Below are 25,342 nucleotides of genomic sequence, written 5' to 3'. Positions count from 1 at the left end.
GACCAGCCTGGTCTACAGAGCTAGTTCCAGGACAGGCTCCAAAGCCACAGAGAAACCCTGTCTCGAAAAAACAAAAACAAAAACAAACAAACAAAGATTGCTTACAGAGTACTGTGTGAGGGAGTATTTACAGGAACATTGCTTTTTACTAGTGGCTATTGTAATGGTTTGTCCTGTTCCTTTAAGAGAAAGCCCCACCCATTCCCCCTTCTGTGAGGCTCTACACTCTTTCTTTTTGTCTCTCTCCTGAAAAGGTAGCTTCTCTCCCCACTTTGTTTTCCTTTCTCTCTCACTCTCTCTCCTCATTCCCCTTCTGTATCGGCATAAATGAATTTAGACAGATTGTAATAATATATACAGCTTTAATGGGGAAATAGACTTACAGAACCACTGTTTCCTGCGGAGAACAGGGAAGCAGAGAGAGTGGCGGGCTCACGCTTGCTAAGTAAACATTAGCCCGAGGCGAACATGCCCCCTAATGGGCTGGGCTTATCCCTACATCTCCCCCTTTTGTCTACCTTAAAAATCAAACTAATGGGCCAGGCAGTGTTTAAAAGAATACAGTTTCCGTGTAATTATTTTGGGGCATAAGCTAGCCATGTGGGCGACCGGATGCCGGGGACGCAGCCCCGCCGCTCTTAACACAACACCCTTCATTCTCTCTCTCCCCTTCCCCTTCCCTTCCATAACCTACTAAATAAATATCCAACCTCACTCTCCATGGTGTGCCTATCCATCTCTGTCTCTCACCTGCTGCAACTCAAGCAGGCTGACCTGCTGAGATCTCTCACCTGCCACGTGGCTCCCTGCCTGGGACTTGCTGCCCTTCGTGGCCCTCTTCCAGCTGCCACCTCTTGGAGAATGGCACCGTTTTATTTTTACCATTACAGCTGTAATGGTTTAAGTAAAATGCTGCAGGTCCCTGAGTGGCATCAGTGGGCAGTGGGCCATGAGGTCCCCAGTGGCAGCAGGCAGTGCGCAGCTGGGTCTCTGGCAGGAAGCTGCATGGTGGCTGAGAGACTGAGATGGATAGGCATGCCATGCAGAGTGAAGTTGGATATTTATTTAGTGGGTTATGGAAGGGAAGGGGAGAAGGGAGAAGAGGAGAGAGAAACAGGGGGGAAGGGGAGAAGTGGGGAGAAGGGAGAGACAGAAGCTGCCTCTGACAGAGAGAGAGAGAGAGAGAGAGACAGACAGACAGACAGACAGACAGACAGAGATGGAAAAGAAGGGACCCAGGCTGGAAGCTGAAGATCAGCTTGCCTTGGTGGGTAGGGGAGGGAGTGGGCATGGCTTGTCTCTTAAAGGGACAGGACAGACCATTACAGCAGCTATACCACTGAAGGAGTGAAAATATCTCCCCTTGGAATAGTATTAACTGGTTATAGATACTAAGGGAGGGGAGGGGCTAATCAGTCCCTCTAGCTACCATCATCTGCTTATAAGTTCTGGAGATGGATGTGGTCTCATGGACCCTGCTGTGTAAGGATTTTGGCAGGCCCAGGCTTGCATAGGTCTTGTGTAGGTAACTCACCTGTTGTGATATCAAGAGTGCACAGCCATGCTGTGTTCTAAGACACTATTTTACCCACCTCACTCCACTCTTACCTTTTGTCTTTTACAGTGGCTAACAAGCTGTGAAGGAGATAATATTTAAGTCTCGTTTGTGGCTGAGCATTCAACAATCACTGTTCTAAGCACTTTGACCAGTTACAAGTCTTTGCAGTTATTACTTACCACAGCAAAAAGGAACTTTCTCTAACCATAGCTGATAAAAGCTGTAATCTATGAGTATAAACATAATTATTTAGATGGCAATATGAGTGCATAATATCCATTTATAGACTTCTTTTTCATTTAGCATAATTTAAGATTATCCTGAGTAGTTGCATGTGTTGATCATTCATTTCTTTTCATTGATGAGTAGTATTTTTGCTTAGCCAGTTACCTGTTGAGAGGTATGAATTGGTTCTACTTTATGACTATTGTGAGTAAATCTGTGTCTTAGTTACTGTCTTATTGTTGTGAAGAGACACCATGATCATGATCAAGAAAGTATTCTTCTTTTTTTCTTGTACTGGTCTTTTAAATTGGGAATGTATTTTATCTTTGCAGCATATCTCCATTATGACTCAAAATTTTTATCAAATTTGTATTTAGATTTCAAAAAATTCATAGTTAAAAAAAGTAGAATCATATACTTAAGTTGGCTCAAGCTCTTAGTAACTTACCAGTGATTAACTCTTGAATTTAGGTAGTTTTTAAAAAATTATCTTTTGTATATGAGTTTTTTGCTTGCATGTGTGTTTGTGCACCATGTGTGTGCATTGTCCATGGAAGCCAGAAGCCAGGAACAGTCACAAATGGTTATGAGCTTCCATGTGGGTGCTGGGAATGGAAAGCTGGTTCTCTGGAAGATCAGCCAGTGCTCTTAACTGATGAATTCTCTCTCCAGCTCCTTAACTAAGTTTTTTTTCTTTCAATTTTGATTCCCTTTTAATCATGTATATGTATGTGTGTGCATGTGAGTACAGGTACCTGTAGAGGCCAGAGAAGTTCTGTCCTCCTGGAGCTGGTGGTATAGATGGTGTAAATTGCCTGATATGGGTGCTGTGAATTGAACTCAGGTCCTCTGGAGGAGTAGGAATTGCTTTTAATTACTGGATCATCTCTCTAGCTACACTAAGTAGAATGTTAGAAACTCAGATTTTGAATTGTATCAATTTCATTTCAGACATTCTATTAAGTTTAACATGTATGGTGACATCATTGGGCTGGGCAGCTTTGTTCTGTTCTACTGTTTCCCCTATCTTTGCCAGCAAATCTTAATTATTGCAGCTTCATAATAAATGCTAATATTTTTGGTAGTATAAACCTTCCATAATTATTCTTCACCATTATGTCTTCTATTATTAATTCTTTATTTTTTATAAAGGTTAGAATAACCTTGTAAATATCTTTTAGCAGCTTTCCCCAGAGTTTACTATTATTTGTACTATTAGCTGCTTGTTTGATAAGAAAAGCAAAACTAAACTGAAATATTGATGGTATCTAGTTAGTTAACTCATAGCTGATTTTGAAATACCAACCTCACTGTTCTTGAATTATATTTATTTTCACCTTTATTAAATTATGAAGTATAATATGAGTTGGCAAAGTTGTTCCTGGCCATTCTAAAGTATCAGTTATTCAAAATAAAAATGCAAGCCACACAGTCCAGATTTAAGAATATAATATGGTAATGTGGTGGTTTGAATGAGAATGGACTCCATTGTCTCATATGTTTGAATGTTTGGTCTCCAGTTGGTGGAGCTTTTTGGGAAATATTAGGAGATGTAGCCCTGTTAGGGAGGTGTGTCACTGTGGACAGGCTTTTAGGTTTTTCAGTGTGTTGTATCTTCCTTCTGCTTGTGGTTGGAGCTGTTAGCTTTCAGTTGTTCCTGCTACCATTCACGGACATTAACCCTTTGGAATCCAAAATCCAATTAAATACTTACTAAGTTGCAGCAGTAGAAAAATAACTGTTATGGTTTAAGTAAAAGTGCTGCGGAATCCTGAGTGGCCAGCGGGCAGTGGGTCCTGAGACCATGCTGCAGGTCCAGGAAGTGGCAGCAGGCAGTGGGCAGCGGGTCCTGAGAACATGCCGCAGGTCCAGGAAGTGGCAACAGGCAGTGGGCAGTGAGTCCTGTGAGCAGCCAGTCCCAGGCAGGGACAGCGCAGTTCCCCAAGTGGCTGGAGTGGATCAAGAAGGGCAGCGAGTCCCAGGCCGGGAGCCATGTGGTAAATGAGAGACCTCAGTGGGGCAGCTTGTCCCATGAAGAGAGACAGACAGATGGGCAAGCTACGAGACCATGCCACACGTCTTCGAAGGAGGCTGGTCCCTGGCAGGAAGGCTCGTGGGTGGGCAAGAGACAGAGACATGGATAGGCATGCCATACAGAGTGAGGTTGGATATTTGCTTAGTGGGTTATGGAGGGGAAAAGGGAGAAGAGGAGAGAGAGAGAGAGAGAGAGAGAGAGAGAGAGAGAGAGAGAGAGAGAGAGAGAAACAGAAGGGGGAAGGGAGAAGGAAGAGACAGAAGCTGCCTCTTCTAGAGAGAGATGGAAAAGGAAAGAACTCAGACTATAAGCTGAAGATCAGCTTGCCTTGGCAGACAGGGGAGGGAGTGGGTCTGCTTGTCTCTTAAAGGGACAAAGCAGACCATTATAGTAGCTAATGCAAGTGGTAAGGAAAAAGTAAAAAAATGTGTTTCATTATTTCTTTAAATTTATCAGAGAATGGAGTCCTAAAAAGGATATAGAACCAGAGAGAAGGTTGGAGTAGCCTCTGGTTTTGGAGGTAACATTTTCTATATACTGCCTCTACTCTTTAATGCACAGACTGATGCACAGTAGGTGTTGAGATATTTTGTTGGGATCCCACATTGGGGCAACATCTGTTGGGATCCAGCCTCAATGAGTAGGAGTATGTGCATTAGAAATATTAGATAGGAGGAACAGAGATAAGAAAGAAAAGAAAAGAAGAAAAGGAATAGAGATGCTGAGTAGAACTGGGAGGGCAATCCAGTGAATACTGAATTTGCCTGCATTTATTTTCCATATACTGATAGACCTTTTTTCCAAAAATGGGGTTGGGGTGGGAAGGAGAAGGCCAAAGAGTGCTTTAACATGACACAAAGAACAAACAGAACAATTACCTGCTTCAGTACTTGAAACGTCAACTATATCTTGGGTTAAGCATTTTGTTGTTTAGACAGGACTTGTAGTGACCACACCTTATATCAAGCAGCCACTCCCTGGGTCAAACTCCTGTCACATCCTTGAAGAACAGGGATAGGCTTAATTCTCTGACCTTTGGTCAAAGTGGAACAGGTCCACCTCTGGGTCACCTCAATACCCAAAACACCAAGTAACCACACCATAGGTCAAGATGTCTTGTTTGTAGCCACACCTTAAGTCAGACCTCTTGTCAGTAACTTTCAAAGGGCAAGAGTAGGCTTAAACTCTCTGGCCTCTGTCAAGGTGGAGAGGACCTACTTCTGTGGCCCTGCAATATTTGAATAAGTAAGTGGTGTCCTTATACTTAGCAGAATGCTTTGACTGGAAATGGAGCCACTTGTAGTTTACACACAGGCCTCTGTCACTGTAAACTGAGACTTGGTAGAAATGACTGAGAAATCAAGGAGTGCTAGCAATTTAGGCTTTGTTAGATCCCTTTAGAGTGTGAAAAGAGCTGTTTGCAGACGTAATTACAGTAGTATTGCTGAGTATATTGTTGTAACTCATGAGACATAACTTTAAAGTGAGTCACTCAGTTTGAAATAGTACACTGGTAGAGCACATCACTTCATGCTTTTTAAGTAGTTACCAAATTATATCCACACTAGAACAGTGAGCTGGTTATCTGTTCATGTTAGCATAAACATTTTACATTTAATGTTTTGATTTCATTACCACCTAAGTGAAATGACATTACATTTTGTCCTGTAATTTCCCTCATTGGAATAGAATGTCTGTATTGGTAAAAGTAAAATTGATGCAGTTCCCCGAGTGGTATACCACAGTGGGCCATGAGGAGCCATGGTGGGTGGGACATAGATATGGATAGGCACACCATGCATAGAAAGTGGGTATTTATTTAGTGGGTTAAGGAGGGGAAAGAGAAAGGAGGGAAGGGGGAGAAGGTGGAAGAGCAGAGAGAGGCAGAGAGAAAGAAAGAGACACGGGGGACAGGGGAGGAGAAGTCTCCTCTTTGGTAGAGAGAAGAAAAGAGATCAGGCTAGAAGGGGAAGGAAGATTTGCTTGCCTTGGCAGAAGGGGAGGGGGAGTGGGCAAGGCTTGTCTCTTAAAGGGACAGAAGAGACCATTACATTACCTATAACAGTTTTTTTTTAAGGCTAGAAAATGTAAATGAAAACAAAAACAGAAACAAACTCAATATGACTTTATGGGAGTCAAGGAAACATTAGTGTTTTTCTGTCAGTATGGCCAATTGAACCTTTCAGTTATAAAATATTTAAAATATGCTTGATTTTAAAAAATATATGACAAGAAAAACTCATTTAAAATGAGTGAAAGGGTATACGAATGAACAGGGGGTTGGGAAAATAGCTCAGTTGGTAAAGTACTTGCTATAAAAGGTTGAGTGCCTGAGCTCATTGCCGGAACCAGCATAAAATTCTCAGTGTGGTGGCACTTGCTTGTGGTTCTAGCACTGGGGAGGCAGGCAGGGGAGGATTTTTTTGTGTTCCCTAGCCAGCCATTCTAGCCTACTTGGTGAGTTCCAGGCCTTTGGGAGTCCCTCCTCTCACCTGACGATGGCTTTGAAACTACTAAGTACCATGGAGACTTAATGGACCCAGATGACCTGGAGCTTGAGCAGAGCTGCTAGAAATCACAGCACAAGTTTCTACAGATGATTAGGTAAGGGACCAGATTGGAATTATGTTAGGGAAAGGTCTACAGTGTATTAAAGCTCTGAAAAACACATACCTTATAAGGAGTCAAAGAGTGTGCTCTTTTCTCTCTAGCCTTGGCTTTGAGTAGAAATTTAAAAATTCAGAACTTAGGGTCATGTATATGTTCATTTGGTGTTTCCATGATCAGTGTTTGAATGATCAAAGTAAAAATCTAAGCCAAGAATTATATCTTAGATTTGGATCTTAAATGCTTCCGATACTGTATTAGTTAGCATTATCTAAAGGCACAGAATTTATATAATGAATAAATTAAGAGAGGCTTACAGGATACAGTTTGCTAATCCAACAGTGAGACTGGAAGTCTTAGCTGTCCAGACTGGTGCTGGAGTCAGTGAGGATCCTAGAGAGCTTCTGGTCTTCAGTCTGTTGGAATCTTGAGGAAATAGGTTATAAAACCAATAGAAGAATACCTCAGTAGATAGATAGATCTGCCAGTAAGAGTGAGGGCATGCAGGCAAAAAGCAAAAGTTTACTTTGATGTAGGCTGCCACCAGAAGGAATGACCCAGACTTAGGGTGTACCTTTCTAGCTCAAATGATCCAATCAAAAAAGTCCCTCACAGCCCAGCTGCTTGGATTTTAGTTGATTCCCAATGTAGTCAAGATGACAACCAAGATTAGCCATAATAGGTACCTAGCAAACCAAACTAAGTTGCTGCCGAGAAGACAAGGTTTTCACATGGCAGGGAATAATCATTGTTATATAGAATAAGAACACACAAAAAACTATGCCAAGACAGACCACATTGACTGAGAATAGGAACTTTGTAACAAGAAACCAAATTCAAAAGACACTTATTGGGACAAACATGTAGATTATGAGGCAGATATTTTAATTTTGTTAAAAGGAATAAATTAGAAACATGTTTCAACTGCCAAGTGGCTGTTGGATTGGTCAGGCGACTTTGAAAATGAACCAAGTAGAAACTGTAGATATGCAAAATAAAAAAAGTCTTTAAAGTTAGTGCCAATGTTCAATAGCAGATAGCCACAACTGAAAAGAAAACTTACTGGGTTGTTATTCTGAGTTTGCTAGAAAGAAAGCAGCCCAGAAGCAGAGACCTGGATAGTTGTGCTAAGGATAAAACTCCAGAGGTACATTTTAGAAGGTGATGTGGGGGAATAATATTTGAAGTGATTAATGGCTTAAAATTTTAAAGAAAAGATTAGAATCTTCACATTCAGGAGCCCAACAAATAAATATGAGGAAATCTATTCCTGAAAACATGGGCTTATTCTTTTGAACTATGGCACAGCAGAAAGAGATCTTAAAATAGAAACCTGGGGTAGTGGAATAATCAAAATGTTCAAAGAATGGCTGACCTAGAATTGTACCTCTAGTAAGCAGTTTTTGAATATGATAGTAGAATAAATACTTTTTATAGTAAAAAATATTTTTACTACCACAAGGCTATTCTTCCTCCAAATATTTTAGATTGATTTTTGATCTTGAAAGAAGATGGGCTGTAGTGGTTAAGTATGTAAGTAAATCTAAATGTATATTGATAATGTAAAAAAAAAGTCTAATTGGAAGAAATTTTAAAAATCTCTGTTGTTAAATTCTTTCTTTAAATTATTTTATTTTATGTGTGTGTGTGTGAGTGTTTTGCATGCATGTATGCCTGTGTACCACATACATGCCTATGCTCATGGAAACTAGGAGACTGTGTCAAATTCCCTGGTACTGGAGTTAAAGAGTGTAGGGTTAAGCCCAGCCTTAGGGGGCGTGTCAGATTTCCTGGTATTGGAGTTAAAGAGAGTTGTAAGTCACCACTTGGGTGCTAGGAAATTAGAAATAAGTCCTCAGGGAGATCAGCCAGTGTTGTTAACCACTGAGCTATCTCTAGTTCCTACCATCTATGTTCTTAAGTAGTGTGTTATGCTGCCTGTTTGAATATCTAGGGCAATACTCTCAATTTTTTAGTATCAGGAAATGGGTTTATGACTATAGGATAAGGAAAGGGGAAATTGATAAATTTGGCTAACTTAAAATTAAGAAATTACTTTAATAGTTTTTAATGTTCTTATAAAGGCAGGTCAGAGTTAGGAGAATTTGTAAGAGATATGGTTACAACCAGAAAATAAAAAGAATTAAGCAGTAAGATAAGTTTCTATTTTACATAATTGCTATTGTTAGACTTTTAAAATTCCTATGGTTTCAAATGGGGCCTTTGAGCAAGGAAGGGAAGGGAATCTGTGTATGTGTGTGCCCTGCACACATACACGAGGACAAATTAGAACATAATACAATGTATGTTATTGCCATAGTGAAACCCATTGCTGCTGTGGTATAATGCTCTTGTGCACTGTAAAGATTTGTCATTTGTGTTGGTTTAGTAAAACACTGATTGGCCAGTAGCTAGGTGTGGCAACAAGACTAGGAGAATTCTGGGAACAGGAAAGGCAGACACAGTCACCAGCCAGCCAGACGCAGAAGAAGCAAGATGAGACGGCCTCACTGAGAAAAGGTACCAAACCACGTGACTAAACACAGACAAGAATTAAAGGTTAATTTAAGTTATAAGATCTAGTTAATAATAGGACTAAGCTAAATAGATCAAACAGATTATAATTAATATAAGCCTCTCTGTGTTTCTGTGGGACTGGACAGGACAGAAACTTCTGTCTACATATTATCTTGTATGATAATTTAGAAATATAATTAAAAAATAAAAAATTGAGTCTAATGACCAATATTTGACATATTTTATTATTTAAAAATTGTTTTAATTATATATGTGTGTGTGGATGTGTGCAGGTCAGTGTGGTTGCCTGTGGAAGCCAGAGGCATTGGATCCCCCTAAGCTGTAGATGTAATGGTTTGAGCACTTTTAACCTATGAGCCACTGTGTGACCCTACAATGATTAGTGAGGAAAACCATCATTTCCATTTGTTACCTTTCTTCAGTGGGAAGTCTGTAGGAGCTAACAGGTTGGTGCTCCGTGAAGCTTGTGAGTAGGCATGATAACTCCTGGGTCTGTGAATTTGACCAGGGAAGCAACCATGATCAAATCTGCTGCTCTGGCTGGTCTTTTCTTTCTAGGAGTTTTTTAAAAAAAATGTTTATCTTCATTTATAGCCGTACTCCTGAATCATCAAACAGAACACCGTGACTCTGCTGCTACAGTTCATAACATTTGAAAGGATTAACATTTGGTTTATTCTCTCTAATCCACAGCTATTAGGATATAGCCTTAAACTTCAGGATTTACTTTGCAGAAATGATTTCCTTCTACTGTATGCTGTTTAAAAGGAATTTTAAAACATCCTGTTACGTAAGAGGCTATACAGCATTAATTCCATGCATTGATACTTAGTATCCAGGTATACATAAGTTTTTTTAAAAGATATCCCTAATTTTAAAAGTAAAATACATTTGTACATACATAAGAAAATTTGGAAAATATGAACATTTAGATGATGATAAACTTTTAGTAAAGTTCAGATTGATATTTGTAGTAAATTATTTTGACATTTTTATGTCTGTGTACATGGTTGAAAGTAAACCTGAACTCTAAAATGGGTTTTAACTTATGGTAAAGATTTTATAGACAGTTGATCACATCAAAATTGAGCCTAAGTTTGTAATCTAACATTAATACCTGTACCTTCTTATTCTGTGTAGTTTTCCAGGGCATGATATTTTAAAGTTGTGACCACATGAAGTCCTTTAAAGATATAAAAGCAGAGCATGTGCCTGTTAACAGTTCAGTGCCTTTCATTTCTAAAAGCATTGGTTTGTGATTTTTGGGTAAACATCCTTTGCCAGCTGTCATGATGCTAAGCTTTGTCAGTAGAGGGTGCTCCAAGATGGAAGGGGCTTTTCTTTTTTTTTCTTTTTTTTTAAACTTATTTATTTATTTATTTATTTATTATGTATACAATATTCTGCCTGTGTGTATGTCTACAGGCCAGAAGAGGGCACCAGACCTCATTTCAGATGGTTGTGAGCCACCATGTGGTTGCTGGGAATTGAACTCAGGACCTTTGGAAGAGCAGGCAATGCTCTTAACCACTGAGCCATCTCTCCAGCCCCTGGAAGGGGCTTTTCTTTCATGTTCTGAGAGCTTCCCCCAGCCTCCACCCCCATTTTGCAAAGGTGCAAAAGAGACAATGAAGCTCACTACTAGTGAGTTTTGCAGCCTATGTGGGAAGTCCTTGTCAATTCCTCTGGCACCCTACTTCCTCCAGTAGTAATGAATAAAAATGCCTCCAGACTTTGTCAAATGTTCCTGAGACTACAGGCACCTGTGGTGATATTTTGTTTGTGTTTTAACAAATAAAGTTTGCCTAAAGATCAGAGTGCAGAGCCTAGCCACTAGAGACCAGGCAGTGGTGGCACACACCTTTAATCCCACAACCAGGAGACAGAGGCCTGTGGATCTTTGTGAGTTTAAGGCCACCCTGGGCTACAGTAGGTTGATCCAGTCTCAAAGAGAAACAGCCCAGCAGTGGCTCACACCTTTAATCCTAGTATTTGGTAGTCACCTGGCTTTAATCCCAGCACTAGGGAGGTAGAGACAGGAAGGGATATGGCTGAGCAGAGAGAGGAACATAAGCAGGAGGAGGCAGGAGCTCAGTGCAGTCTCAGGTTTGGTGGAACAGAGGCAGTCTGAGCATTGGTAGAGGTAAGAACTCTAGTGGGTGGCCGCTGTGCCTCTCTAACTCTTCAGCTTTCACTGGCTGATGGCTGCCTCCTGGTTTTTATTACTAAGAGCAATTAGAATTCAAGCTGCAGGTAACCCTGGTCGGTTGAGAACTGTGTAGAGCACATTTTCCCTTCCCATAAGGTTTCTTTCTCTTTTGTTCACGTTTTTATTTTTGTTTTGTCTTAGGGTTTCTATTGCTGTGATAAAACACCATGACGAAAAGCAAGTTGGAGAGCAATGAGTACATTTCATTTCTACGTCTATACCACAGGCCATTATCTAGGAAGTCAGGTCAGGAACCTGGAAGTAAGAACTAAAGCAGAGGACATGGGGAAGCACTGCTCACTGATGTGCTCCCCATGGTTTTCTAGGCTGCTTTCTTAGCCACAACCAACTGTATGAGGATGTCACTGCCTCAGTGGGTGGAGCCTCTTTATATCGATCTAGAAAATGCACCACAGGACTGCCAACAGACCAGTCTTCTCGATTGTGATTCCCTTTTCTCAGATAACTAAGTTTGTGTCCAGTGAGCAAAAACAAAACAGCCAAACCCCAAAACCTACCTGGACAGTTTTGGAGATAATGCTTTCATTATAGTCTTCATTTATTTTCTGTGCTCCTTTTTACTTAATTCCCTCCTCAATTATCTCCTACCCAGATGATCATAGCCGTTTTCACTCAATCATTATCCGTTCATAAATGATAAACTTGCTGTGTGTCTTCCCCCATTTACAGCTATCCTCATTTTGTTTGAGGTCAGTTGTGGTTTTCCAGACCACAGACCTGACTGTAATCCATGATCTGTTTATTTCAAGGCTTACTAGCATTCTGTCAGTAAATCCTACTGGCTCTACCTTTGCAGTTTACTTAGAATCTGAGTATTCAGCCCTGTTGTCCGGGCACCATCATTTCTTGTTTAGTTTACTGCAGAAGTTCTTGTGCATTTAATCTGTTCATAATAGCATCTTGAGAGACTTTTTACAAATTTTATATCAAATCATGTCATTCTTCAGAGCTCTACAGTGATGTCTACATCTCACCCAGAATAAAATCCAATATACCTAACATATATAATATTTTCTCAAAAAATTATTGAATTATGAAGCACTAAACCAAATCTCTTCATATATATTCCCTCCATGTTTCATCTTGCTGAACTTTATGCTGTTGATTGCCTCTCTTTTTAATAATCTTCTGTCCTTCAGAGTTACTTCCTCTGGTCGATCTATTTCCCTTGTGGCTCACTTTCTCAATGTCAAAGTACTTGACTCTCTTTTTATATTCCTCATCTGTCGGTTACACCACTGGATAAACTGCTTTGATCGTTTATAACTTGTGTTTTTGGTTGTTCTTGTAAATCTTTTATGCAGTATTTTTGATTTGCATATTATATATACTTATATTGTTAAACAGTTCATGTCTTATAAGGTCTACATACTAAATCTTCATGATGAATTCATGTCCTTCTTTGCTCAGCGACTTCTTGATGACCACTTTCCTTTCGTATTCTGTCTTTAAAATAATGTCCTGCGTATTTTAAAATTCTGAAGTTGTAAATCTTTTCTCTCAAGGGAAATCTAGTATTTAGTACAGTGTTAAATATGTAGTGAGCATTTAAAAAGCATGTGTTCATAGTAATTGCCCCTTTGTCTTTTTGTTCCACTGTATCTCACACAAAATGATTATTCTTGACTGACTTATTTTAATGATTTAATGCATTATTGACCCTCAGCATAATAAGCATAATTTCTTTTTATTATAAACACAGCGATACCAGCTCTGGCTCCTCCCTCTTTATCATAAGATAAAATGTTTATATGTAAATTGATATGTAAAAGTCTCTTTCACAATTACATTTTGAAATTTATGAATAGATGTCTTAATTTTTAAGTTACAAATGAGACTGAGGGTAATTTAGAGGAGTAAGTTATTAACTTTAAAGAATGTTATCAATAATAACATCATTTATTTCTTCATTAGTTCTTGACTCAGCAGTTGATTTGGCAAACATTTTTGAGTGCTTATTGTATTGTATTACTGTATGTGAAAGGAGCTGGCATTACAAAAGGGAATTAAACATAGCTGAAGTATTAAAGTATTTTTTTTATTTTACACTTAAATCTCGATTTGAAAAATGTAGAAAGTGATCGTTGACATTTGTCAAGTGGAGAAAGAGTGAACAAAGAATAATTTCACTGATTTTTGACCTTTTCTACTCTCCTTTTTGATCATTCTATAAATGTAGCAAGTAAGAGTTAGGTATTTGAGATTGAAAACATGAGAACTTAGATTTTTAGTGACTACAAATTGAGACACTAATAGCATGTAGTTATTATTCTAAATCTCTATGAGTTATTTGTAGCTGTGAGTTTGTGAGAATTGAATAGGCTGTTTGGAAATAATCATTGTAAAACATGCATGTAAATATAATGTCAACATAATGTTAGTGAACTATATAAAATCTAATGATAGATTTCTTGTAGAATATATTATTTTGGTTACAGATTTAGGAAAGTTACAGTGTAACAGCAAGGAAGAGCTGAATGATAATCATTTTCTTATTAATCTCTTTATATTCCAGTATGTTAAATAAGAAGTATATCCTTACATAAGTGGGATCATATAATTGCCTTCTATTATGCTTCTGGTATGCAGAAGGCCAGATTAAAATAACAAATATACCAGTGAAGTAAAAACAAAAGATTTCCCTAATGGCAAGATGGTTTGTAAGAATGATGAAGCAGCTCACATAATTATAAGCCTAAGTGATTTTTAGTCATTGTTTTTACTTAAACAAGACTAATAAATTAACCTATAGCTCAGTAGGTTAAAGTATTCAGAAATCAAAAGGTAGGCCACTTGAGGGTCTATTTTTTTATTTACTTAAAATTAAAATGCAAATGCATCAGATAGCAATTAAGCTAGGTTAGTAGTTAATAGGAGATGCTAAGTGCTGCTTTTCCCCTTTATACTTTTTTAGTACACAGACTTTTTTGGGGGGTATGGGTGAAACACTTTGTGAAATGGAATTGTAGCTGCACAACTTATAATGATGTTATTTTTAAAATTCTGAAAGCTTTTAAGCATTTTTAAAAATGTCTTTTTAAAGCAGTTTATACAAAGTCATTTAAAAGGTTCATTTCCATTTTACATCATTGGAGTGCCTATACTCAAAATGATCCTTTGGAAAGGCAATAATTATGTATTGCTTTGTTTATTTTGACTAGACTAATTAGGTTCTTGTTTTACATGCTTCTTACTCTTAATACATGTATCTGTGTCTATATTTAGTATAGATGTGGAGACCTGAATGTGCACAGGACCTGATTTCTTTCCTTCCTAAAATAGTCCAGCTTTAAAATATATACATATTCATCTTTACAGGTAGTTATGTTTGAATGTAACAGTAGTACTATAGAAAGTCTCAGAATAAAATCAGTACTTTTGCAGACATTTTAAGTGTTATATGAAATAATTGGTGGTGACAATCTTAGAAGTATTGTTGTTGTTATTATTGTAATAATAATACTACTACTTTGAGGGTGTCAGTGTGGAGGTTAGAGGTTGACATCAGTGATCTTCTTGATTGCTTTTCACTTTATGTATTGAGGCAAGCTTTTTAATTGAAATCAAAGGTTGATGCTTTTGCTAATCTTGATAGCTAGCTCTGCTTCCCAAGTACTGGAATTACAGTCAGGCAGCCATCAACCATTCCTGCCTGGCTTGGCATTTATGTGGGTGCTGGAGGTTAAACTCAGATCCTCTTAATTATACAACGAGGGCTTAAGCTGGGTGGTGGTGGTTCACACCTTTAATCCTAGCACTTGGGAGGCAGAAGCAGGTGGATTTCTGAGTTTGAGGGCAGCCTAGTCTATAGAACTAGTTCCAGCATAGCCAGGGTACACAAGAAACTGACTCAAGAAAGTGGAGAACATGGTGTTTGAAATTAGATCATCATTCATCTGGGGGAGAGTGCATAGTTCTATCATCTAAAGTTAGGAAACTGTCTTCCTGAGTGATGGTGGCAGTGGTTTGTGATGGAACAGCCCTAAAAACTTATACAGTGTGCTTATTCATAATCTGAAGCAATAAAAGGGCATTAAGGATTGTTTTAATCCATATCAAGGAAAAACTAAAAGTAAACCAACCATGTTTCTATATAGTATTTAAATACTAACATTTTTTGCAATAGATTTTCAAGTATTTCACTATGCTGTTGGCAATAAATATGCTTAAACATTTTATGTGTGCTGTTTCTTCCTCTTCAGACAGCAAACCCCACTAATTTTCAACCACCACCAGACACAGGGTAACATAACTGAGTTGACTGTAGATTATTAGTTAGGTGGTAAGCACCTTTACCTGCTAAGTCATCTCGCAGGCCTCGTGGTATTAAGAGCTTTTCTTCAAACAGCTCTTACAATTTCCCTCAGTACTGTTTTAAAACACAAAGTTAAAGGATCTTCTGTAACTCTTCCTCCTGCCACTCAGATTTCTGTTACCAGCATCTTCCACAATTACTATACCCCCTCAACCTTGTCACCACTCAGATTTCTGTTACCAGCATCTTCCACAATTACTATACCCCCTCAACCTTGTCACCCTCTTGACTTTTGACCAGTTGGAGAGAAAACTCTGGTAAATTAAATTGTGCAGTTCTTGCAGATTTACCACATAGTTGGGAGGATGTGTTATTCGGTTATTCACTTGCTTTTAAAAAAATTCTGGAATGAATTTTGACATAGAAATGGTGGTATAAAAGATGTTTGGGTTGTGTGCTATTATTACTCTTATAGTTGAATTAATTTTAGCTTTGAAGTTTTTCCCAAGATCTGACTATCCTCGTACATTTTTCCCAAAGGGAAGTACTTTGTGATTTCCTAACAATTTGAAAACAAGCATTTGGCATAGTGATGACCTATCTTTGGATATTACCTTTCTTTGTCTTGGTAGGATTCCAGATTAGTAATCCAAAGCAGAAAAGAGAAGCAGTAAGGATAGGGATAATTCAGTAGTTAAGGACATGGATAATTGTTGTTTGATTAATTCATCCCTGTAAAATTAAAAGTTAAGGACACCAAAAATTCAGAGTCTTGGCTATATAATGAAATATATTCTTTTCTGTGGGTACTCCATTTTTTTAACATTAACATTTGGACATTTCGATCATTTTCCCATTATGTCTTTACTTAGAGTTTAAAGATACATAGGCATAGAATAACATCTGATTATTTCATGATTCTTGGTGTATTTCATACTTTGTCAACCAGATGGCTCTGCAAATTGTTGTAATGCCGTATTTTCTAGGTCCTTAGATACACTGGATAGCTTTTTCTCATTCAGAAACCACTGATAATTTATGCACCAATAATAAACATAATGTGTACAATCAAATTTAGCTCTCAAATATTGAGAAGATGTATATATGCTTTTACTGTGACAATTTTAAAAGCTGTTTTGAGACAGATGTAGAAAAGGCAGAAGATATGCTAAGAAGCAGATGTTGGGTGACTAAAGTACCCAGCTGTGTACTAACAAAATGAATCTCATGCCGGTTAGTTAACAATTCTTTGGCAGTCAGAGAAATATGTAAAGTAGTAAACACAGCGTGATGAAATAAAAAAAAATTAAAAATATCTTCTAAGCTCAAACATTGGCAATGTCTATCCTACCATCTGTGTTTTTGGAAAGTTGGTTTTATCATAAGAAAGTCATATCAAGGACATGTAAAAAAAAGACAAATTAGCTAACCTGTTAATCTTTTTTTTTTTTTTTTTTTTTTTTTGTTTTTTCGAGACCGGGTTTCTCTGTGGTTTTGGAGCCTGTCCTGGAACTCGCTTTGTAGACCAGGCTGGTCTCGAACTCACAGAGATCCGCCTGCCTCTGCCTCCCGAGTGCTGGGATTACAGGCGTGCGCCACCACCGCTCGGCTAACCTGTTAATCTTCATTCTCAAATATTAGTTTTAAATATAGTTTCCACAACTTTGACTTAGTTAAAAAAATTCAGCAAAATTAATTCTACTTGTGTAATTTTAAAATTATGTTATCAGCTTTTTGGTAGGTTTTTGAACAGTTTTGCTTTGCTCGAGTCTTGTTTGAATTCTTTCAGATCAAATATGTTTAACATTTTTTTCTAGATTCATTGCTAGACTTAGATGAATGAGCACCTAACTGCAAAGTATATTATAGTCGTGGTCTTCTGTTAGAAGGGGCAGAGCGTTGTCATAGTAAAGGTTTTCCTCTGTTAAATGCATGGTAAAGGTTTTAGGGATGTCCTAAGTAGGCTAAAAGTTCAGTTTTTGATACCGAAACAATCTTCCATCATATTCTTAAAAATTATGACCCAAAATGTAACTATTTCTACACATAGATTGGTTCTATATTAGCTCTTTGCAATTGGTTTGTTTGCTACAGACGTTTTTCCTTGATTATTTACAAATGTTGCAAACTGAAGCATGGAGTTTTCTTAGAGACCTAATGAAACACCTTAAAACTTTATAGAGATGAGAGTCAGTATTAATTTGTTAGAAAATGAAAATGAAGAACCATAATTAAACCTTTGTGTGCTTTAGAGATTTCAACTCATGGTTTGTTGGCCTTATGGCTTAGGGTTTGTGGCAAGGCATTGGCATTCTGGTGGGAATCAGGCAGAAGAGTAAGCCCACTCACCATATGGCTGAGGAGGGAGAGAGAGAAAAGGAGATCAGAATCTCACAGTGCTCTATGGGAGCTCCTCCCTGGTGGTGTGAGCACTTCTCACTAGGACTTACCTCCTAAAGGCTCAGCCATCTCCCAGTAGTGCCTTGGATTAGGGCCCAAGCCTCCAAATACAGACCTTTGGAGGACATTTAATATTCAAATGAGAAGTAAGTTTCACTATTAGGGTAGACCTTCCCTATTGAATAGTGTAATAGGGTTACTCTAGTGAAGTTACTTCTTTATATAAGTTAGCGCTTGGGAGTTGAGTCGTTGGGAAATCTCAATCCCTTTAACCTCAGCATCACCAGTTTTTGTGAGCCCATTGGAGAAAAATTGTCAGGTATCCTTTTAACTATAGAGCAGGAGGCCAGCAAAGTGGCTTAGCAGGTAAAGTCACTTGTTCTGCCAAGTCTGATGACCTGACTTTGGTTTCTGGGACCCACAAGGCAGAAGGAAAGAGCTCACTCCTTGCATAATGGCAAGAGCTCACCCATATGTGTTTCTGTCTCGCTCTGTCCTCTTTCTCTCTTATACACACACACACACACACACACACACACACACACACACACACTCTTCTTAGTATATAAACTTCTTCATTAGTGGGAATGATTTTCTGTAAACTAGTATTATGGTTCTGCTGTGATATGATAGCTCAGGAAATCAAAATAATAGTGGTGTTTCTTTACTCATGTCACCCTAATATCATATTTATAATATGATCAAAATTCAGTGTTAGAAATACTGCACTAATTATATGAATAATAAGACAGCATGTCAGGTATTAGTAATGTGTTATACTAGATTGTAAAAGATAGATGTTCAACCCAATTTATGTTTTTATATACTTTTTTTTGTGTTTCAGTGTATTTTGGTGTGTATATGTGTGTTGTATAAGGTGCTTAATATTTAACTTATGTTAAGAAAACACCAATACACTTAGAATATTGGGAATTCATTCTATGTTTTTCTCATTATTGTAACATTTATGTGGTTTAAATTTCTAAATTATTTTTAGGAATGGTATCTATCCAGAGCATATCAGACCCTAGAATTTCTTGATTAATTGCTAATGAAAATGAATCCAACATCAATGTTTATTATGCCAGTACTCCTTTTTTTTTTTTTAGAATTAAAAACATTTATTTATTGGTGTTTTGCCTATATGTATGTCTGTATGAGGGTGTATGATCCACTGGAACTTGAGTTACAGACTTATGGGTGAGTTGCCTTATGGGTGCCTGGGAATTGAACCCAGGTCCTCTGGAGAGCAGCCAGTGAGTGCTCTTAACTGCTGAGCCATCTCTCCAGCCTGCCAGTACTTTTAAAAACAAAAAGGGAGGAGAGTAAGGTTACAGAGCGGAGAGAGTGAGGAGGCTGCGTCTGGCTCCCACTCTCACAGCCATTGCAGTACATTGAGCTCCATAGAGACAGCGCCGGGGCAAGCGAGAGCCGGACGGGCACTGGGCGACTCTGTGCCTCGCGGACGAAAATCAACTAAACATGGGCAAAGGAGATCCTAAGAAGCCGAGAGGCAAAATGTCCTCATATGCATTCTTTGTGCAAACCTGCCGGGAGGAACACAAGAAGAAGCACCCGGATGCTTCTGTCAACTTCTCAGAGTTCTCCAAGAAGTGCTCAGAAAGGTGGAAGACCATGTCTGCTAAAGAAAAGGGGAAATGTGAAGACATGGCCAAGGCTGACAAGGCTTGTTATGAAAGAGAAATGGAAACCTACATCCCCCCCAAAGGGGAGACCAAAAAGAAGTTCAAGGACCACAGTGCACCCAAGAGGCCTCCTTCGACCTTCTTCTTGTTCTGTTCTGAGTATCGCCCCAAAGTCAAAGGAGAACACCCTGGCTTATCCATGGGTGATGTTGCAAAGACACTGGGAGAGATGTGGAACAACACTGCTGCAGATGACAAGCAGCCCGACGAAAAGAAGGCTGCCAAGCTGAAGGAGAAGTACGAAAAGGATACTGCTGCTTACAGAGCTAAAGGAAAACCCGGTGCAGCGAAAAAGGGGGTGGTCAAGGTGAACAAAAGCAAGAAAAAGAAGGAAGAGGAACTTGATGAGGAAGACGAAGAGGATGAAGAGAGGAGGAGGAAGAAGAGGAAGATGAAGATGAGGAAGAAGAAGATGATGATGAATAAGTTGGTTCTAGCCCAGTTTTTTTTCTTGTCTATAAAGCATTTAACCCCCCTGTACACAACTCACTCCTTTTAAAGAAAAAAATTGAAATATAAGGCTGTGTAAGATTTGTTTTTAAACTGTACAGTGTCTTTTTTTGTATAGTTAACACACTACCGAATCTTTAGATAGCCCTGTCTTTAGATAGCCCTGTCCTAGTGGCATTTTCAATAGCCACTAACCTTGCCTGGTACAGTCTGGGGGTTGTAAATTGGCATGGAAATTTAAAGCAGGTTCTTGTTGGTGCACAGCACAAATTAGTTATATATGGGGACGGTAGTTTTTTTGTTTTTTTGTTTTTGTTTTTTTTCATCTTCAGTTGTCTCTGATGCAGCTTATACGAAGATAATTGTTGTTCTGTTAACTGAATACCACTCTGTAATTGCAAAAAAAAATTGCAGCTGTTTTGTTGATATTCTGAATGCTTCTAAGTAAATACAATTTTTTTATTAAAAAAAAACCAAAAAAACAAAAGGGAGGTTGAATTTCTGTATTCTTTGTATTAAAGAGACTTATCTTTACTCAGTCTTATTGTCAGTATTATGCTAACTCGTAGAATTAATTGATATATTTTCTATATGGGTTAAATGTTGCCTTAACATTTAGCCTCTGAAAATATCTTGCTCTGTACTTCAAAGGAATACTTCAGGGTAGATATAGCTTTGAGTTTCTTCAGATATTTTCTTTCTCAGATTAGTTTTGGTAATTCATATTTTTTGCTATACAAAAAAATAAACCTAAGCACATATAAAAATAAATTAGAGGTTTTTATGGGAAGATAGACAAACCTAACCTACACAGAACATCATCATTGGTCTCTTACATGTGCATAATAAATAAGTGAAGTCAATAATTGGTTAGTTAATTGAAGAAAATAAAGAAGAGAATCACAACAAATGATGTACATGTTGTGTCATGGTTAGCTTTAGCTGCCATCAGCCTAGAGTCATCTGAGAGAAGAAGTGCTTCCCTTGAGGAATTGCCTAGGTCAAATTAGCCTTTGGACATATTTGGGGGTAATTATCTTGTTTGCTAACCAGTGTAGGAGAGCCCACACTGTGGACAGCACCACTGTCTGGGCAGATGGTCCTGGATTATATAAGAAGGTTAGCTAAACATGACCTGTGTGAGTCAGTAACTGGCATCTTCTACCCTGCTGTACTTCTTGGCTGTGAAGTGAGTTTCTTGATTGGAGGCAATGCTGTGTGGATTAATAAGCAGTCTGCCTCCTAGTTTCTTCCATAATTTCCCTCAATGATAGACTAGAACCTGGAACTGTAAGCAGTATAAACCTTTTTCTCCTCTAAGCTGCTCTTAATGTTATATTACAACAACAGAAATACAACCTGGAAACATACTATAAACATTCAATTTTTAATTTAAATCACATAGATAGACTGTAAATTATCACAATTTTTGCCTAAACAACCTACAGGTCTATTAATTGTTTTCAGTTCCACTTTCCATAAAGAACTTTGACATTTTCAAAGTAAACTAAGAATGAAATCCTATTTGATTTTTAGATTTTGTAAAAAATAATTTTCTTTTTAAATGCTTAGAGATTTACCTTTCCAGAGCTTTCAATGTTTTCTCAAAACATGTATCTTGGTTTTCATAGAAACACCCTTTCTTAAAAGAAAACCAGTCCACAAATTACAGTCCCAGAGAACTTAGACAACAATGAGGACACTAAGAGAGACTTACATAGATCTAATCTACATGGGAAGTAGAAAAAGACAAGATCTTCTGAGTAAATTGGGAGCATGGGGACCTTGGGGGAGGGTTGGAGGGGAGGGGAGAAGCAGGAAGGGGAGCAGAGAAAAATGTATAGCTCAATAAAAATCAATAAAAAAATCACCCTTTCTTGAACTCATACTTCATAATGTTTAATCAAGTACTAAGTTATATAATCATAAGCTTGCATACAAATGATAAATTAAGATAAGCATATATTTTAATTTGAAAAAATGAAACCTGTTTCTAATAAAAGTTATTAAACTTAAATTTATGGTTTATAGCATATGCCATTACTTGCATTAAAGGGTACGATTCACTGATACATGAGCAGTGTAAATACAAATCAAATCATTATGCGAAATGTAAGCTATCGAGAACTACAAACGTCTTACTGTTGAGTTTCTGTGCTGCGTGTCTTGTGAGCTGTACTTTGAGAATGTATCCAGGATTCAGTGACTTCTAATTTCCACTGACATTCCACCATCTAACTTGCCATTGTCTTTTGTTTGGATAGTTGTCTAAACTTGGATTTGGTCTTGTGATGCTGCTTTGTGTGCCTTCAGTTAATCAGTACAGTCTTTGGCTCAACTTCTTACTTGATGTTCAACTTGATAGCCCTTAAAATGAATGGGCTGTATGTACTTACAAGATCCATCTAGTTATGCCTTCCAATCCCAGTTTACTCCTGCTTTCCATCCCATCACCCACTGCAGCTGTATTACCTTCCTTGCCTTCCCTTAACCATGCCAGATAGGCCTTTTCCAGGATCATTAGCTTTGTTGCTTTTCTGTAGTTGTCTACATGGCCTGCTTGTTCTATTACCTTCTTCATGTATTTAGTTACCTATTACCTTCTCACGAGGCTGTTTGTAGCACGAATTCTGATTGTTCTTAATTAAAAAGCTGGTATCAGATATTAGGGAATGAAAGTTGAGAGATCAGAGAAGCAGAACAGACAGTCACTAGAGAGGCCAGGAAGGGTCTGGGAATAAGGCATACTCTTTAAGGTTGACTTACTTCCTCTAACTAGGTCCTGCTGTTACTGGTAGTCCCAATCTAGGTCAGGTCCTTGGTCTCCTATTCAAAGAACTGGAATAAGAGTTCACATAGGTCTGCAAGAGTAGCAAGGTAACATCATTCAAACTGAAACAATAATACAGACTGGAGAGATTTATATTGTCAAGACTAACAGCATGCCTTATGAGTAAGGTTGCTTATTCAAAAAGACCTCAGGTTACTGCCAACATTCCTTTTATAAAATCTAAAGGAAGAGGACTTTAATATTTTCTGCATTGCTAAAAGGCATAATTTGAATAGTTCCCTTTTGATTTATGAGTGAAATCATATAATCATTGTTCCTACTGCGTATGTTCCTTCCTATAATCCATCTGATTTTAAGTGAATGGATAATCAATTATGCATAGGCATAAAATGATAAATAGGGAATTTTCTCTGAAACTCCTCTGTGGGGGCACAGTTTCCTTTGCTGCAAATGCCCTCTAATCAGTTCAGGATAAATTTGGCCTTTTTGGTCTCTGACCTGAATACACTGGAATATATCTAAATAGAAACTGTCTAGTTCCGTTGTTGTTGAAGAAGCAGAAACTTGTATTATTAGAGCAGGGTATATGTGTGGTGAGAGATGCTGGTGGGGGTCCAAGATTGCTAGGTATGTTGTTTGAGAAGGAGTATATATGTATAGTGTCTACCTTTCTACCTCTTAGTTTCTACCAGCTTCTAGTAATGACATGAAATTATTAATTCAGGGCCTTCATAATTCAGTCACTTCCCTAAAGCCCCACATCTAAATATTACAATAAGAACAAGGCCTTCAGCACTTGAGTTTTGGGGATTCTTCTTATCTAGGTTATAATAGTAGTAAACCTGGGTCTGGAGAGATGGCTCAGAGGTTAAAAGCATTAGTACTCTTGCAGAAAACCTGGATTCTGTTTCCAGCATCCAAATGGTGGCTTACAACTGCCTAAAGCTACAGTTTCAGTGAACCTGATGTCTTCTTTTGGCCTCCGCTAGCACTGTACACACAGTACACAGACATGCACTCAGATACACATACACATATATACAGTGGGATAACCTTCTGTACGCTGTGAATGTATGTTACTCTCACTGGTTGATAATAAAAGGTGCTTTGGTCTATACCAACGCAAAATTTAGGTAGGTGGAAAGCCAAACTGAATACAGGGAAGAAGGGTGGAGAGAGACACAAGCCAGCTGCCCAAGAAACAAGATGCCAGCAGACCATTAAAAGCCATGGCCATGTGGCAATACATTAATAGAAATTAGTCAATTTAAATGTAAGAGCTAGTTGGTAATAAGCCTGAACTATAGGCCATAATCTTGGAATTAATATTAAGTCTCTGAGTGATTATTTAGAAGTGGCTGTGGTACAGGGCAGGACAGAGAAACCTCCATTTACACATATAGAAATAAAATAATTTAAAATAGTAGTAAACCTTAATTTTAATTTCGTATCATCTTGGTTTTGAAAACAAATAATTATACTTTTTTTTAAAAAGAAAAGTCCATTGAGTATAATTAACTGCCCACCAACTACCATAATCCTGGAATATATACATTCTATAAATACTGTTTCCAGATATTAAAACTATTTTTCTACTAGGTTCTGCCTTATCATTACTTCTGATATTTGCATTTCCAATGTCAAAGGAAAGTACTTTTGAAAATTTTGTTGTCCAATTTTGTTTAAGAAAAGGTAGCCACTTAGGAAAGCACTTTTTTTTTATTTATGAAGTTCAAGTTGAATAATCTCAGTTAAATAGTTCATTTCATCATCACCTGTTCTTTTGTCTATCTTTGTATGCCTTCCACTTTTACCCTCAAAGGAATGTTATTGAGTGATTTGCTGTATAAGCATCATTAAAAAAGATGAGATAATGGTATAAATATAACCATATTGCTAAATGGCATGATCCGAATTTTCATAACAATTGTATGATAATGTTTTTGTTGAATGGCCGCCTGGCTAGACGTGCCATATTTTCTTTCAAATTTTTTTTTAACATTTTGTTTGTGTGTATGTGTGCGTGTGCGTGTGCGTGTGTGTGTGTGTGTGTGTACACACACCATAGGATGCTTGTAGAGAAGATAGCTCAAGGTAGCTGATTCTTTTCACCATGTGGGTTCCAGGGATCAAAATCAGGGAGCATGCTCAGTGACAAGAGATTTCTGCATATTGAGCCATCTTGATAGCCCCATACTATCATTTTGTCTTAAAAATTTTTGAGAAAATTCTTCTATAATATCTTCATCTGAAAATCTTGTCTTCCCCCAGTCCCTCTTTTCTCCATTGTTTTGCAATAGGATATCAGTTACATACCCAAGTTGTTCTGGAATTTCACACCTCAAGCTAACCCCTCCCACCTGCTGGGATTGTGGGCCATCACTCCTCTCTCTGTCTCTCTGTCTGTCTCTCTCATTCTCATTCTCTCTTGCGTTTTCATGTTAAATTCTGCGAAGAGTTTTGTCTTTTGCTTATCAGAAACATAAACACTGGTCTGTATTTTATGATGAAAATTTGAAGGTTTGCCAATTTTGTTCCCAATTGTCA

The 25,342-nt window shown here is 38.0% G+C and overlaps 1 protein-coding gene and 1 pseudogene across 2 annotated transcripts in view; both read left to right on the top strand.

The window, feature by feature from the left end:
* The window catches only part of Magi3 (membrane associated guanylate kinase, WW and PDZ domain containing 3), a 200,779-nt gene that overhangs the window by 25,178 nt on the left and 150,259 nt on the right, over nt 1-25,342 (top strand). The window lies entirely within an intron of this gene.
* On the top strand, nt 19,184-20,028 carry LOC102000868 (annotated as a pseudogene).

Source organism: Microtus ochrogaster, unplaced genomic scaffold, assembly GCF_000317375.1.
Source record: "Microtus ochrogaster isolate Prairie Vole_2 unplaced genomic scaffold, MicOch1.0 UNK60, whole genome shotgun sequence".
Classification (NCBI taxonomy): Eukaryota; Metazoa; Chordata; class Mammalia; order Rodentia; family Cricetidae; genus Microtus; species Microtus ochrogaster.
Note: the sequence above shows the minus strand (reverse complement) of the source record. Positions and strands in the feature narration are given on the sequence as shown.